Below are 13,654 nucleotides of genomic sequence, written 5' to 3'. Positions count from 1 at the left end.
TACTCTTTTGCATGTCAGCTCATTCCGAAGCTGCCCTGTATTCTGGGACTGGAGAAAACAGGCAGAGAAAAGGGAGGGGGACTTGGGGGGTGCCATGGCTGCTCTGAAAATGCAAAGGTGCTGAGATGAAATTGGGCATCCACAATGGAAAAAATATGACTAGAGAATAATTAAAGATGGCATTTTGGGGTTACAACTGTGGAGTGTCTGTTCTAACCAAAATAAAATTAAATTAAAGCTGAAAGAAACATCTGCACATTAAGCCCTATTTAATATTGATGCTAACTGAAGTATGGATTTGAGTGAGCTTCTTCCTAAGGTCATTGCTTTGTTCCACTGCTTTATTGTATAATAAAAAGGATTTCTACTTAGAAAAGTACAGTAATCACTCATGTATGCTTCTTCACTCTATTTTGAGAAGGAAAAAAAATTATTTTCCCCTCATATGCCTCTCTCAATGATGCCAAAGTAGTCAGAGACCCTACTGAAAATGAAAGTATAGTGCCCCAGCAGGAAAAATCCCCAGTGTTTCAGGAGAATTAATCTCTATTGTTTAGTTACAGCTGATATGTTGAAGAATTATGTTAAAAATGCTTTTAACCAAAGCTGTTTTCTTAGACATATTGATTTACTCCACCCTTTAATTTAGTACACTTAGATGGTTAAGAATCCTGTCCTGACAGCTTTTCTTACTGGAAATCTGATATCCAGGTTGTTAACAAGAAGTATCTTCTCCAGTAGTTACTTGGGTACCAAGTGGTATGTATTTAAATCAGATGCCATGGCTTATCAGAGACCTGCACATCCTCCCTAAAAGAAATTAAGTAGAAGCACTTGGTGCTGAACACAATGAAGCAGATTCCTCATTACTGCAGCAATAAGAGAGGAAATACTGTTCCCACTCTTTTTACTTCCAGGCTTCGCGGAACGTCACCTTGCCTGGTGCTGCAATCTGGTCACAGCCTAATCATCCCAAACATTTTCTTTTCCTTGTCTTCCAAGTTTCACAAAGAAATTCTGAGAGCTGCCTGCATACAAACCCAGTAATATTTGACCACTTAAGGCAAAAGTGCCAGGTTCTTCAATTTTATGTAATTTCACTAAGGCTAAACTCTTACAAGAGTGCCAGAGTGAATAAAGAGTTTGAGATTTGATTCACAGAGGTTTCTTTCAAGGGTACAGGTGTTTTTCAATTAACCTAGAATATTAAGCAATAGAAAGGATAGTGTGACCTATATTTTATGAACTTATTAATTGCAATTCAAAGGGAGGCTATATAAACTCTTAGAGCTGTGTACTAGAAATTCCAGAAACAGGTTTAAGATATACAGACTTATGAGTTACTTCTTTGACATCTAGAAAGCTGTTCCTTTTTTTTTTTTTTTTTAAATCATCATTTCTATGTCTAGTGAAAGCATATTTTATATAAATTTTTCTAACTGAAATACAGGCAATTTTTCTGTTGAAATTTTTGCTGTCTGCATAACAGTTTGACTTCTTATTGAGAAGAAGCATATTCATGTGAGGCCACAATGAAAATTTGATATTATCCATGTAAGATTTTACTCAGATTAATAGATATTGTTGCTTTAGTTGATATTTTCTATGGCTTTCCCATTCTCCCCATGTTAATAATCTGGTAGGACAATACTGGTTGAAGCACAGTTTTAGGTCTGACTTAGATTACTCTCATATTAGACTAATTGATTTTGTAATGACAATGAAGAAACACTTAATTGTATCTGCTATAGCAGTTTTGTTTTGATTAAGGCTGTGTTTTTAAATCTAGTCTGCTGATCGTCTCCACAACCCATGCATTGCTGTCACACCAGGGAGAGGTGGTGAACTGCACAAATTAGATGCCTTCAGAGGAAAATACACCAGAAGTTCTTGTAGAGCAATCCCAGCCCACTCTGAGAGATAACAAGCACTCAATCTATAACACCAGCCAGAGCCCAAATGTGCATAGCTGAAATGATCATTAGCACCATCTCCCTTGTTCTTCAGATCCAATCCTGATGAGCTACAACTCCTGTTAATGTGACATGGATATTGCTGGCATGTCAGCAGCTTAGGCAATCTAGATAGAGTTGCCAATTGTGAGACAGAAAGATGCCATAGATCACTGAAGTGCTGGTGATCCATCAGAAGGTGGGTGGAAAAAAAGATCACACCATACACATCTATTCCCATAACGGCAAAAGGAACAATAAGAAACCATTATTTCAAATTCAGCCTAAATGTTATTTGGTTAAAATAGTGGTAATCAGTATGACAATGCATTAAGTTTGCATTAGTGACAGGGTGTGGGTTTTTTCAGGGAAGTCAAGTAGACTTTGGACTGAAAAACATTTAGAAATACTATTCTTCAAAAGGCTTCTGGACAATTGTCTCATCTTTGCCTGTTCAACATGACCATGAAATCACTGTGTTGATTATTAAGGATGACACTGGCTGAATTTACTGGGAGTGTGAGACAGTATCTGGACGGGAACAAACTCTGAGTGAGGGTTAACTGCCTGCAGCTCTACCCAAAGTACATTTCAATAAGGTTGGTAAATGAAAACAAATAAACAACAACAAAACCAACACAGAAGAGATCACAGCAGTTTTATTCACTTCTGTGAGTAAGAAAATGACTATGCTATTGTGTTAGAGGTTCAGCGCATACTTGTCATCACATGGCTGGCTACAAGTAGACTAGCATGTGCGTATACTTTGCCACTCACAGCTGATGAAGTTTCCTATACAAATTAGCTTTACAGCAAATATTTCTGTTCTGGTAACTTTGGCAGAAGAATATACCTACTTACAGAGAGAATGGTCTTTCTGTAAGGTCCACTGCTAAAATTTTCTGCAGAATCTTTCTGCCTCCTTCTTTCTCCCTGTGCAATGCCAACACACTAACAATTAATAATAGTTCATTTTAATTAAGTTAATGCAATTAATAAATGTTAAAGCATTCAGTGTTACTGTGTCATTGAATATGTTGTTTTAACGATTTGTTTAATGATGTTCTGGCTTTGAGGGAAACTACCTTCTGATTTGTGGGGTTTTTTTCCAAGGTATCTAGCTTTAGGTGTATTTTAAGACCTATTGAAGCTAAAAAAGAGATGAGGTAATGCAAGGTATTATTTCTTCTAGTTTTGCGTTTTACTTCCTTTGAATTCCATTATTCCAATTTTTTGCACTGGTTCCAGATTTTTGAACATTCTTATCAAAATTTTATAAATGAAATACATAATCCAATGAAACAATGAGAATTCTCACATAGATATGGGACTAAGGGTAGTCTTCTGATAATGGAGGTTGGTAGGCTAGTGCTTATATTATGACACTATTTGAATTGTGGCAAATCCATTTATTTTAGATAGTAGATGGAATCCTGCTCCTTTCTGCCCACCTGTGAAATTGACTGTCTCCATGTATTGATATGTAGAGGAGTGCTTACAAGCCTTTCCTTAATCATTTGAGGGAAAATAATCCAGATTAGTATAAAACACTTATTTAAATTGTGAAGACTAACCTGGCTGATTTTGGCTGAGGAAATGCAGAAGAACTCAAGTGTGGGCATGTAATCTTCAACAGCTAGAGAGGAATGATAATAATTTGTACAGTGGACATTATGTTTTCTTTTTTTTTAATAGGAAGTAAAAATTTCAATCTTGGCATGAAATAGTTAGCATGGGCTTTGTCTTGTTTGTGTAATCCCTCTATTTCTTTTATTCTTTGTAATGTGAGTGCTTTCTAATTAAACTGAGGATGATTAGAATTAGTGGTTCTTTGCTTTATTTTTTTTATAGCCAGAGTCAATAACAATGTCCCTGCTTTCATGTTTCCTTTTCTGTCATCTTCGATTTAAAAAAAACCCAAACAAACACACTTTTGAAGGTCTCTGCTCTGATGCTTTTAAGACCAGCTAGAATCATTCAGAGATCTGGTGCTCCACCCACACACATGTTAGAAGAGGTGTTTTGGTTTAGGTACAACTTGCACTCATGGAACATACAGGAGAAACACATTTTGAATGGAATGGGAGTGGATAGGGGTACTTTAATGAGTCAAAGCCATTTCTACCTCCTCTTTCTCAAATTATCATTTTACAGGTAAGCACACTTGAGAGGAACAATGATGTCAAATAAGTGCTAGAAGCTTAAAACCCCTCAGTTGTGATTCTGCCACTATTTGCAATTTGCTATTTGAAATTCAGTGGGTTATTCATGTTTGCTTGAAATTATTCATCCTTAGCATAAAGATAAGGAAATATACAACATCCAACTAACAGAAATATTCCGATATTGAATTAATTGTGCAGTTCTTTCATGAGAAAAGATATTTCTGTATAAAACTCCAAGAATCTATCCCTACCTTGAATTATTGAGAGACACTTACAGACATTCTGTCAAGGTAAATCAAATTAAACTATGACTGAGATGCTCCTATACCAGGTAAGTTCAAGATTTTGACTCTTTTATGTGTAGACAAGCAATAAAAACATTAATGTTCCATGTTTTCTTATATTAAAATGAATTGTAAACAGTTATTTCTATTCAGAAACATCAACGCTGTTAAAAAAAGGGGGGTTGAACAATAATATTGTCAAATTATACTAAAGGCTTTCAATAAAATTTCTGGAATTATGTATGTGTAAGCTAAGCAGAATTCAGTAATTTTTCAAAAACATTACTGAATGGAAACTGAAGAGTCCTCTGGACATTTCTGTATGTGGCATGGTTGTATATGCTATGCTGTGATTAATAAGTGTTTGAAGCAAAAACCTGTTAATCTGCCTTTGCATATGTCTTTCAAAGTTCTTTCCTGAGAAGGAGGTGTCAGCAGGCTTGCTGGAATACTTTCCTCATTAAATAACCCAAAATAAAGTTAGTAGTTACATAGGATTCAGATTCCCTTCCTCTGTCTGCATTTTAGAATAGTTATAAATTTGGGTGAAGAAACCAGTAGCTTATACCTCTCAAGTTCAGTTCCAGAATGAAGTGGTTTTGGTTCTGCCTCATACCTGCCAAGTATTTAGGAAAACATGAGCAGCTCTTCCACCCCAGGTCTTCTGCAGATTAGTCACAGCAGTTGACTGATGATATTCTGGGAAGTCACTGCAACCTGAACGTGACAAATAGTGGTGATAACTAGAACACTGAACCCAGAATTCACCTGTCTGCATTCAACTGCCAAGGTGAAATGCTGATATACATTCTGTAGGTGCCCCTGTGTCATTATGAAGAAATTACTAGACCACTATGACTTGGGATATTCAGAAAGTAGAAACTAAGAGCTAAACAATAGTGAAGAAGTAGTTAAGAACCTACCTGAGTGCTCACAAATAGATTTGGAGATATTAGAAAGTTCAGGGTTAGTTTTTATGCAGAGAAAATAATTACTCTGTCTTCTACAGGCCTTTGTCTGGTGTCAGGTTTCCTCTTCTGTTTCATCCTTCTTTAGTTCATCTACATTTTGGTAATCCATAAAGCACCTTTTTGCACAGGAACTGGTGTTGATTAAAATGTTACATTTTAATCGCTGGTTTTAGGGTACTACATATGTATGGCTTCATTTTCAGTGGTGCTGTGAAATTTCATCTCTGCACACTAAAAATTATTTTGAATATGATTTTGAAAGAGAAAATTTGTAATTTAGGAGAGCGGTTTAGGCCAAAATTCCTTGGACACCTCCTCCTTGAAACATCTTCAAGAATTTTGTGTTTTGTATGAAGATATGTTGCAGTTCCGCATGTAGAGCACTGGGCCTCCTGGGACATGGTTCCCAAACTACCAACCTGTTGAGCACTGAGACATCAGGAGTATAAGGACAGGGAATGCTGAAGAGAAGGAATAGCTTTAGCCCAGCATCCAGCTGTCATTCATTGCTTCTTTGATAGCATGCTTTTATTTTATACATTAAAAAAAATCATTTTCTTCTGCCAAGCCTATGTGTATGAAAACATCTGACATTCCATCTAACAGGGGGCAGTGATAAACAAATACATTAACTAGTCATTATACTCAAGACTGATATTCACTAAGAAGTGCAAGCAACTCGCTTTACACATGGTTCATATTTCATATACCCTAATGATTTATTTAGAAACCCAAATTTACATGTGTTCAGAAAGGTCTACTAGAATGTGCTCTGTACTTTTTAGAAACATTGATCTCTGGTCACAATCTTAAACTTAGTTGCTTCTGTTTCTGCTTATTGTCCAGGGAGAGCTATAGTATACCAAAAGGAGATAGCTTCTGAACTTTTGTCAAGACACTCTCATGAAATTGATTGTAGCGTCTTGTGCTGTATGATATTAACTATGTGTGGTTGTATTTTGCTACTTTTGTCACTGGTTTATGCTAATCTAATTCTTTTATTTGCACTGCAGAGTATTTTGAGATTCTTCCTTGTAGTGTTACAACGTGTAAGGTATATCCTGCCACTGTTGGTTTCCTCAAAGCCTCTTCTGTGATAAATTGAACATTATATCATATCTCAGTTTCACAGTCAGCAGTGTTTCAGTGTATCATTTATCTATTTCTTTCCATGGTGATTTAGTTCATGAGATATTCTTCTATTCTTTCTTAACAGTTGTAAAGAGTATACAGAACATTAATTCAGTTGAAGTGTCTCCTATATGCTTATAAGAGACATTATAATCACAAACTGGGAAGTTCCTAGGGTTTGTTGTGTGTTTTCTGCTTCTGCACCCTACACCTTATACTCCTTTTAGAAAACAGCCATTTACCTTATTTACCTTTTTTTTTTTTTTTTTTTTTGCTAGCTACAAGATTAAATCAAAGTCTGGTATTGTTCTAGGACAATTATCAGAAACAGTTTGAGAATGGGGAGTAACAGATTCTTTTTTCCTGACTGACTTGAATGCTGAGCTTTGGAATGTAAATCTGATTTTATATTTTAGGCTGTAGGGGCAAGTTTGGGTGGTTTAGAGCTGTTTATTGCATTTAGGAACACTTTCATGATGAGCCAGTATAATGTTTGTTTTTGGATGCAGTAGCACAGCTCGGATGCAACTGTCCTCTGGGGCAAGGAATGAAATGTTGTATCCAGTTCAACAGTGCTTGATGCTGATTTTCTGTTCTCTTCATGGTTTGGCAGCTGGCTCTGGCTTGCAAGTCTTCAGAAAGGAGTTATACTGTGTATGAGGGTATCCAGTTTTGTAGGTTTGTGTGAAGAGAAGAGAAAGGTATAGGATGCATTTGAGAGCACTTTTCCCTTTAAAACAATTTCCTTAAAATTTAGGAGGTGAGAAAAAAGGAAATCATTAACTGGCATTAATTATTATGGCTGGAAGGACTGTTATCTGTTCACCTTTGGAAAAAAATCCGTGGTTGCAGCAGCGCTGTATTGCCACAGTGCAAAGCACAAGAGCAGTGCAAAAGTATAAATGGCAGGAAACAACAAACAAATGAATGAACAACATAAAATCCTTCTTGGAAAACATGTGCAGGTTCCTTTGGAACACAATGTATATACTTAGCTCAGTTTTCAGAATTCCCAATTAACATCAAATTAAATATGAGCATTTTCTTCCTCAGAGAGTTCATATTTCCTTTTGACATCAAGACAAAAACTATCACTAACCCATGATGTCTATACAAAAACTCTGTTAGAGACTATAAGCCTCAGTGGGTGAGAGAAGAAAGAATGTACAACACAGAGCCTTTGTCACTTTACTCAGTCTGAGGATGAACAAATATAACATATTGTAACTTCCTTCCTTGCTGCCATTGTTGTGTGGAAAAGCCAGGACTCGTTCTCTCCTACCTACCATAAAAGTACAGCTGGGTTCCACCTGAGCAATAAGTTTGAATTGTCCAAGTTCAGCATTTGCAAATGGAGGTGTCTACTGTGTATTGTAAAGAGGGCTGTCTCTTAGGATGTGTGCGTAGAAACCAGTAGCTCTGGCACTTTTGTTCATTAGCATTTGCCTGTGGGTAGTAATCAAAAGTGACTAACATGCCAGAATGGATATTTTCTGCACTTAAAAAAAAAAAACAAAACAAAACCAAAATTAATGCTTCAGGCATTTTGGAATATTTCTTCAAATATCCTGAAAACTGGATTTTCTGTTGCACTCAAGTGAACTCAATAGTACAGATGTTGAGGCGGAAAAGACATACACTTTATGCTTGCACTAAAGCTGATGATAACGTGCACTACAGTGGATGATAACAGATAATAATTCCAAAGGACTGTCAGTCAGCCTTGAATAAGCGGAACAAGGTATGTCCCAATCTCCTTACCTTCTGGCTGACCTTTCTGCAGTTAAGAACTTCCCCACGCTACAAATTGCCAGCTGGGAAAATTTGATCTAGAAGATGTCTCATTCTGCAACAGGAAAAGGAAATTAAAAAAATACTGTAGTTGCCATCATTTTGACAGAAAAGGTGAAGTAACTATCAAATGGCAACTCAACAGTGATGCTAATTAAAGATACTGAGAATATCTTTGCAAATATTTGCATTAACGGATTGTCTTGTATTATAACAAAAAAAAAAATCTTTACATTGCGCAACCTAGAACAATTCTCTCTAAGGAAATATACCTTTTTGAAATGCAGGCATAATAATGCTAGAGTACTTACTGTCATCCAGGAAGGCAATTATGTAGACTAAAACAGCATGACATATCAGCAGAAGACAAGATTTTCTCTGATAATCTCACTTGACCACCGTACCCATAACTGATCTTCAGTCCAGCTCTTCTGTGAGATGATTGATTAGAAGGGTCAGTGCTCAGTTTTATATTGAAGATTAGTTTGATTTATTGGGCACTCTTCTGTCAGGAAAGAAACAAATGTCTTCCATCCCAGGAAGGTGAAATGAAACTTAGAGTATTTTACTATTCACTTATATTAAGCAACTTGTCATCATTTTGCACAGCTGTATTTTCTGTGTAAGCAATCTGTTTTCTTATTTTTTTCTGTTCCTTTCAAATAGTTTTGAAAACTGTTTTTATGTCTAGGATAAGAAGAATTGTAGGAACAGCTTAACAAAGGTATTTCTCTCTGTTCTCCTCTTTTGTCTTTATCTCAGGTAGGCATTTAGCTACACTTAAACTTTATTCTTGTGCTCATCCATACTTTTAAAGTAGATATGCAGAGTATATTAAAAGGATATGTGTTTCCCTATGTAAAACTTCAAAGGTTACTGCTAAAATGTGCTATGCATTGCTGATTTTTAATTCTATGAAGAGAACCTAAGCAATTAAAAGCTGTATTTTTTTTTTCTTTCCAGAAGCATAAACACTATTCTTGCTGTGTATTTTTTTTATGGAATTGTATTCAGGAGTTAGAAATGTAGGTGGAACTATCCGTTTGATATATCAGACAAATAGTAATGAGTTTTAAGCATGAGTGATATTAATACTGGAAGCAGATTTTTTTGTTTTTCAGAGCAAATAGAAATACAACATGTTTGGTTAGCCAGTCATGTTATGTCAGTTCCAGAGAGTAAGTGTGCAGTTGGCTTCTCTTCTACAGTATCATTGACATGCAGGACAATGGTTACACGAGTTTTAACAGATGTAGGACCTTTTTTTTTTTTTTTCTTTCTTTTTATATATGGGAGACATCTAGAGTCACAGAATATAAGATTAAGCTTAACCATCGAAAATAATTGAGTTACCAATTAATATTCTTATAATGTCTATAATTTACCAACTTTGACCATCTGACCAACTCTAATTTTCTCTTTTCAATGTCAATTCCTCCTCTTTATCTTTGGCCAGTGAGCTCCTTTAGCCTGACACTTTTTCAGCTCTATTATATACTTGTAGCCATGGCTTACAACTGAATGTATATCCTAACCACATTCACTATTCAGTAAACAAAGAGTTGTGTGGGAAGAGCATTTTAAAATTGATTGACTGGGATAAAAGTATTCATTGTTCACAAAATGAAACTCAGCACAGCAGTTAATTTGTGACCAGCTCAGATTCTATTATACAGGCCTATTTAAAATATTGTTATTATCATGAGTCCCAATTAATGGGTATAAATTGTTTGCTGAAATAAGGGAAGCAGGATTTTCAGAAGGTTTAATCTATCCATTTCAGTGGAAAACTTGGTAAATCACATCACCCAAGAACAGCATTTCCAATCCATGAGTGTTCTGGAAATAATCTGTAAACATGATGGACTGTTTTAGTCTATACATAGGCAGATCTCTAGTGAGAAATCATTACCATAATTATTCTGCATATTAGATACCAATTTTCTATTATTAAGGCAGAAATTATGTGTCTGTCCTAACATAATTTCTGTATCAATTTTCAGAATGAAAGTAATGTGTCTGTGCTGATAAACTGACAATATTAAAATAGCTGGAAATAAAAATAATGTATCTGTGACAAAACTTCTCTGAAAACTGTTTCAAAGATTTGTTAGAGACTATATTATTCTGGCATTTTTGTTATGCGTTTAATCACATCTCATCTCTCTAGAACAAAGACTTTTGTTTTCAGTCTATAACAGTAAACCAGTCAGCAGATAATGAAAAACAGAAAAAGAAGTCATATTTTGATGAAGAAAGTGTTGTTGAAGGGTTAATTTATTTTCAAATAAAATTTGCTGTTCCGTAAAAAGAGAAGCCTTCGGTGTTTTTTTAAATCGGATTCTTCCTACTGCTCCAACTGTGCTCTGGTTTTACTGATTTTCTCTAGTAGCCAAATCTGGGTGAGATGGTCAAAGATGTACAACTATTATTACTCATCTGAGCTGTTCCATATACTTAATATTGATACTATTTAATACTGATACTATTTAAAAATAATCAGTCCCCAGTTTTATCTACGTGTCTGGTGGACTTTTGGGTCCTAAACCTGCCTCCACTGCTATTAGTGAATATATATGACCAGACCTCAGACATTTAGCAAGCTGCATTCTAAAAATTAGTCCAGATACATTTGGGTTAATGACAATCCAGTATTACAGTCATGAAATGAACTGGCATAATAAAATAAATGAGTGAAGGTCTGTCATATCTTACTATAATGTTAAGCACATAGTAATCATGATAATTTATGGTACAGTTTAATTGATATTTAGCACAAATTGCCATCTAAAGCCATTAGCAAATTGCATGGTAGCCACCATTAACCTGCAATACATTTCAGCCCTTCCTCAGTGATCAGATATAAATCTGCAATTTTACATTCACATCGATGTTTGTTTCTATCTGCAATCCTATTATTTGAAACACTGCTTTGCACATTTTTTCATTACTCATCTTGCACATGTGTAGGTTAAAAAACCACAACCCATTAAGTTCTTAAAGTACTCATCATTATTCTGTCTGAAATATCATAAAGGCATTGAATTCTGACGTTTGTGTAGTTAACTACAGGAACAATGAAAATGCAGGTCCTAACATAGAAAATAAATGATGACCATTTATTTCAGTATTTGTGCCAGAACATTGCATTTTACTGTAAAACAGACAAACTGTAAAAGCTAGTGGATTGTTTAGTTACTGTTGAAATACAGGAGGGGGGAAAATGAACATATTTAAATGCCCTTTTTCAGATTAATGTCTCAGCAAGGTACATTATGTAGTTAGTAATTGTGCTGAATGCAGCAAGTTCTGAGTTCTGTGTAGTGCTAAAACAAACTATTCAAGTAACAGTAAAAACTCAGAAGAAAATTACACAATCAGCTAAATCAAGATATACTAGCCTTAAGTACCAGTATGTGTTAATTTCAAATTGGACTTAAATTCTACATTATTTTATACAGCTAGAGTTGTAATTAGCATTTAATTCTAAAGTATCTGGCTTTGTAGTGAAGCTGGAAAGCTGGACATGTGTTTTTCAACAAAGTGTGTGCTTTCTTTCCTGGCAAACTGGATCATGTCCCTACTGTGTTCCTGTAAATAACACTAGGTTTTCAGATTAATCCTCTCAAGACTAGGAGGGGCACTCCAATAATATTTCTGATTTATTGTTTTGTGCTGGCCATTATCCAGAGTATTGGGGAGGAAACAATTTGCTAAATGCATATTTATGCTGCTACAGGAAAGGGCAAGTAAATTGGGAGTGGTACACTAACATGTAATTGAGAGAAAAAACAAGATAATAATGAAGATAAGGAAGTTTAAGTTACTAGCAACGGTGAGTAAACGTACAGTGTATGTACATTTAGAAGTCAAACCTAACAGATATATTAGAAAGGAACAGAATAGCAAGCAGAATTGCAAGCCTGGACTTCAGCAGGGCAAACTTTGGCCTTTTCAAACAATTGCTAGGGGAAATCCCATGGGCAAGGCTGCTTGAAGATAAAAGAGCCCAAGATAGTTGGTTAGTGTTCAGGGACTACTTCTACCAAGCTCAAGATCAGAGCATCCTGACACATAGGAAGCCAAGGAAGGGAGCCAGAAGACCTGTGTGGTTAAACAGGGAACTGCTGGGTAAGCTCAAGTGGAAGAGGAGAGTTTATAGATCATGGAAGGAGGGGCTGGCCACTTGGGAAGAATATAAGGCTGTTGTCAGAGGGTGTACGGAGGCAACCTAAGGCCTCCTTAGAAGTAAATCTGGCGAGAGGGGTCAAGGACAACAGAAAGAGCTTTTTCAAATACGTGGCAGATGAAATTAACACCAGAGGCAATGTAGGCCCACTGATGACTGAGGTGAGTGCCCTGGTGACAGAAGATACAAAGAAGGCAGAGTTACTGAATGTCTTCTTTGTCTCTGTCTACTCTGTTGGAGGCTGTTCTGAGGAGCCTCGTACCTCTGAGGCCCCAGAGGAAGGCAGGACAATGGAGGAGTTTGCTTCGGTTGATGAGGACTGGGTTAGGGAGCAATTAGACAATCTAGACATCCATAAATCCATGGGTCCAGATAGGATGCACTCATGGGTGCTGAGAAGGTCATTGCTGGAGCACTCTCCATCATCTTTGCCAAGTCTTGGGAAACAGCAGAGGTGCCTGAGGACTGGAGGAAAGCAAATGTCACTCCAGTCTTCAAAAAGGGCAAGAAGGAGGACCCAGGCAACTATAGACCTGTCAGCCTCACCTCTATCCCTGGGAAAGTGATGGAACAACTTACTTATCCTTGGTGCCATCTCAAGGCATATCAGGGATAAGAGGGTCATTAGGGGCAGGCAACATGGCTTCACCAAGGAGAAGTCGTACTTGACCAACTTCATTGCCTTTTATGAGGACATAACGAGGTGGATAGATGATGGCAGAGTGGTGGATGTGGTCTACCTTGACTTCAGTAAAGCATTTGACACAGTTTCCCACAGCATCCTTACAGCTAAACCAAGGGAGTGCGATCTGGACAATTGGGTAGTGAGGTGAACTGCAAACTGGCTGAAGGAAAGAAGCCAGAGAGTCGTGGTCAATGGGGCAGAGTCTAGTTGGAGGCCTGTAGCTAGTGGAGTGCCTCAAGGGTCAGTACTGGGGCCAGTATCACTCATCAGTGATTTGGATGAGGGAATAGAGTGTACTATCAGCAAGTTTGCTGATGACACCAATCTGGGAGGAGTGGCTGACACGCTAGAAGGCTGTGCTGCCATCCAGCGGGACCTGGACAGGTTGGAGAGTTGGGTGGGGAAAAAATATGATGAAATATAACAAGGGAAAGTGTAGAGTCTTGCATCAGGGTAGGAACAACCCCAGGTTCCAGTATAAATTGG

This window comes from Patagioenas fasciata, chromosome 4 (genome assembly GCF_037038585.1).
Source record: "Patagioenas fasciata isolate bPatFas1 chromosome 4, bPatFas1.hap1, whole genome shotgun sequence".
Taxonomy (NCBI): domain Eukaryota; kingdom Metazoa; phylum Chordata; class Aves; order Columbiformes; family Columbidae; genus Patagioenas; species Patagioenas fasciata.
This window is presented reverse-complemented; position numbering follows the sequence as displayed.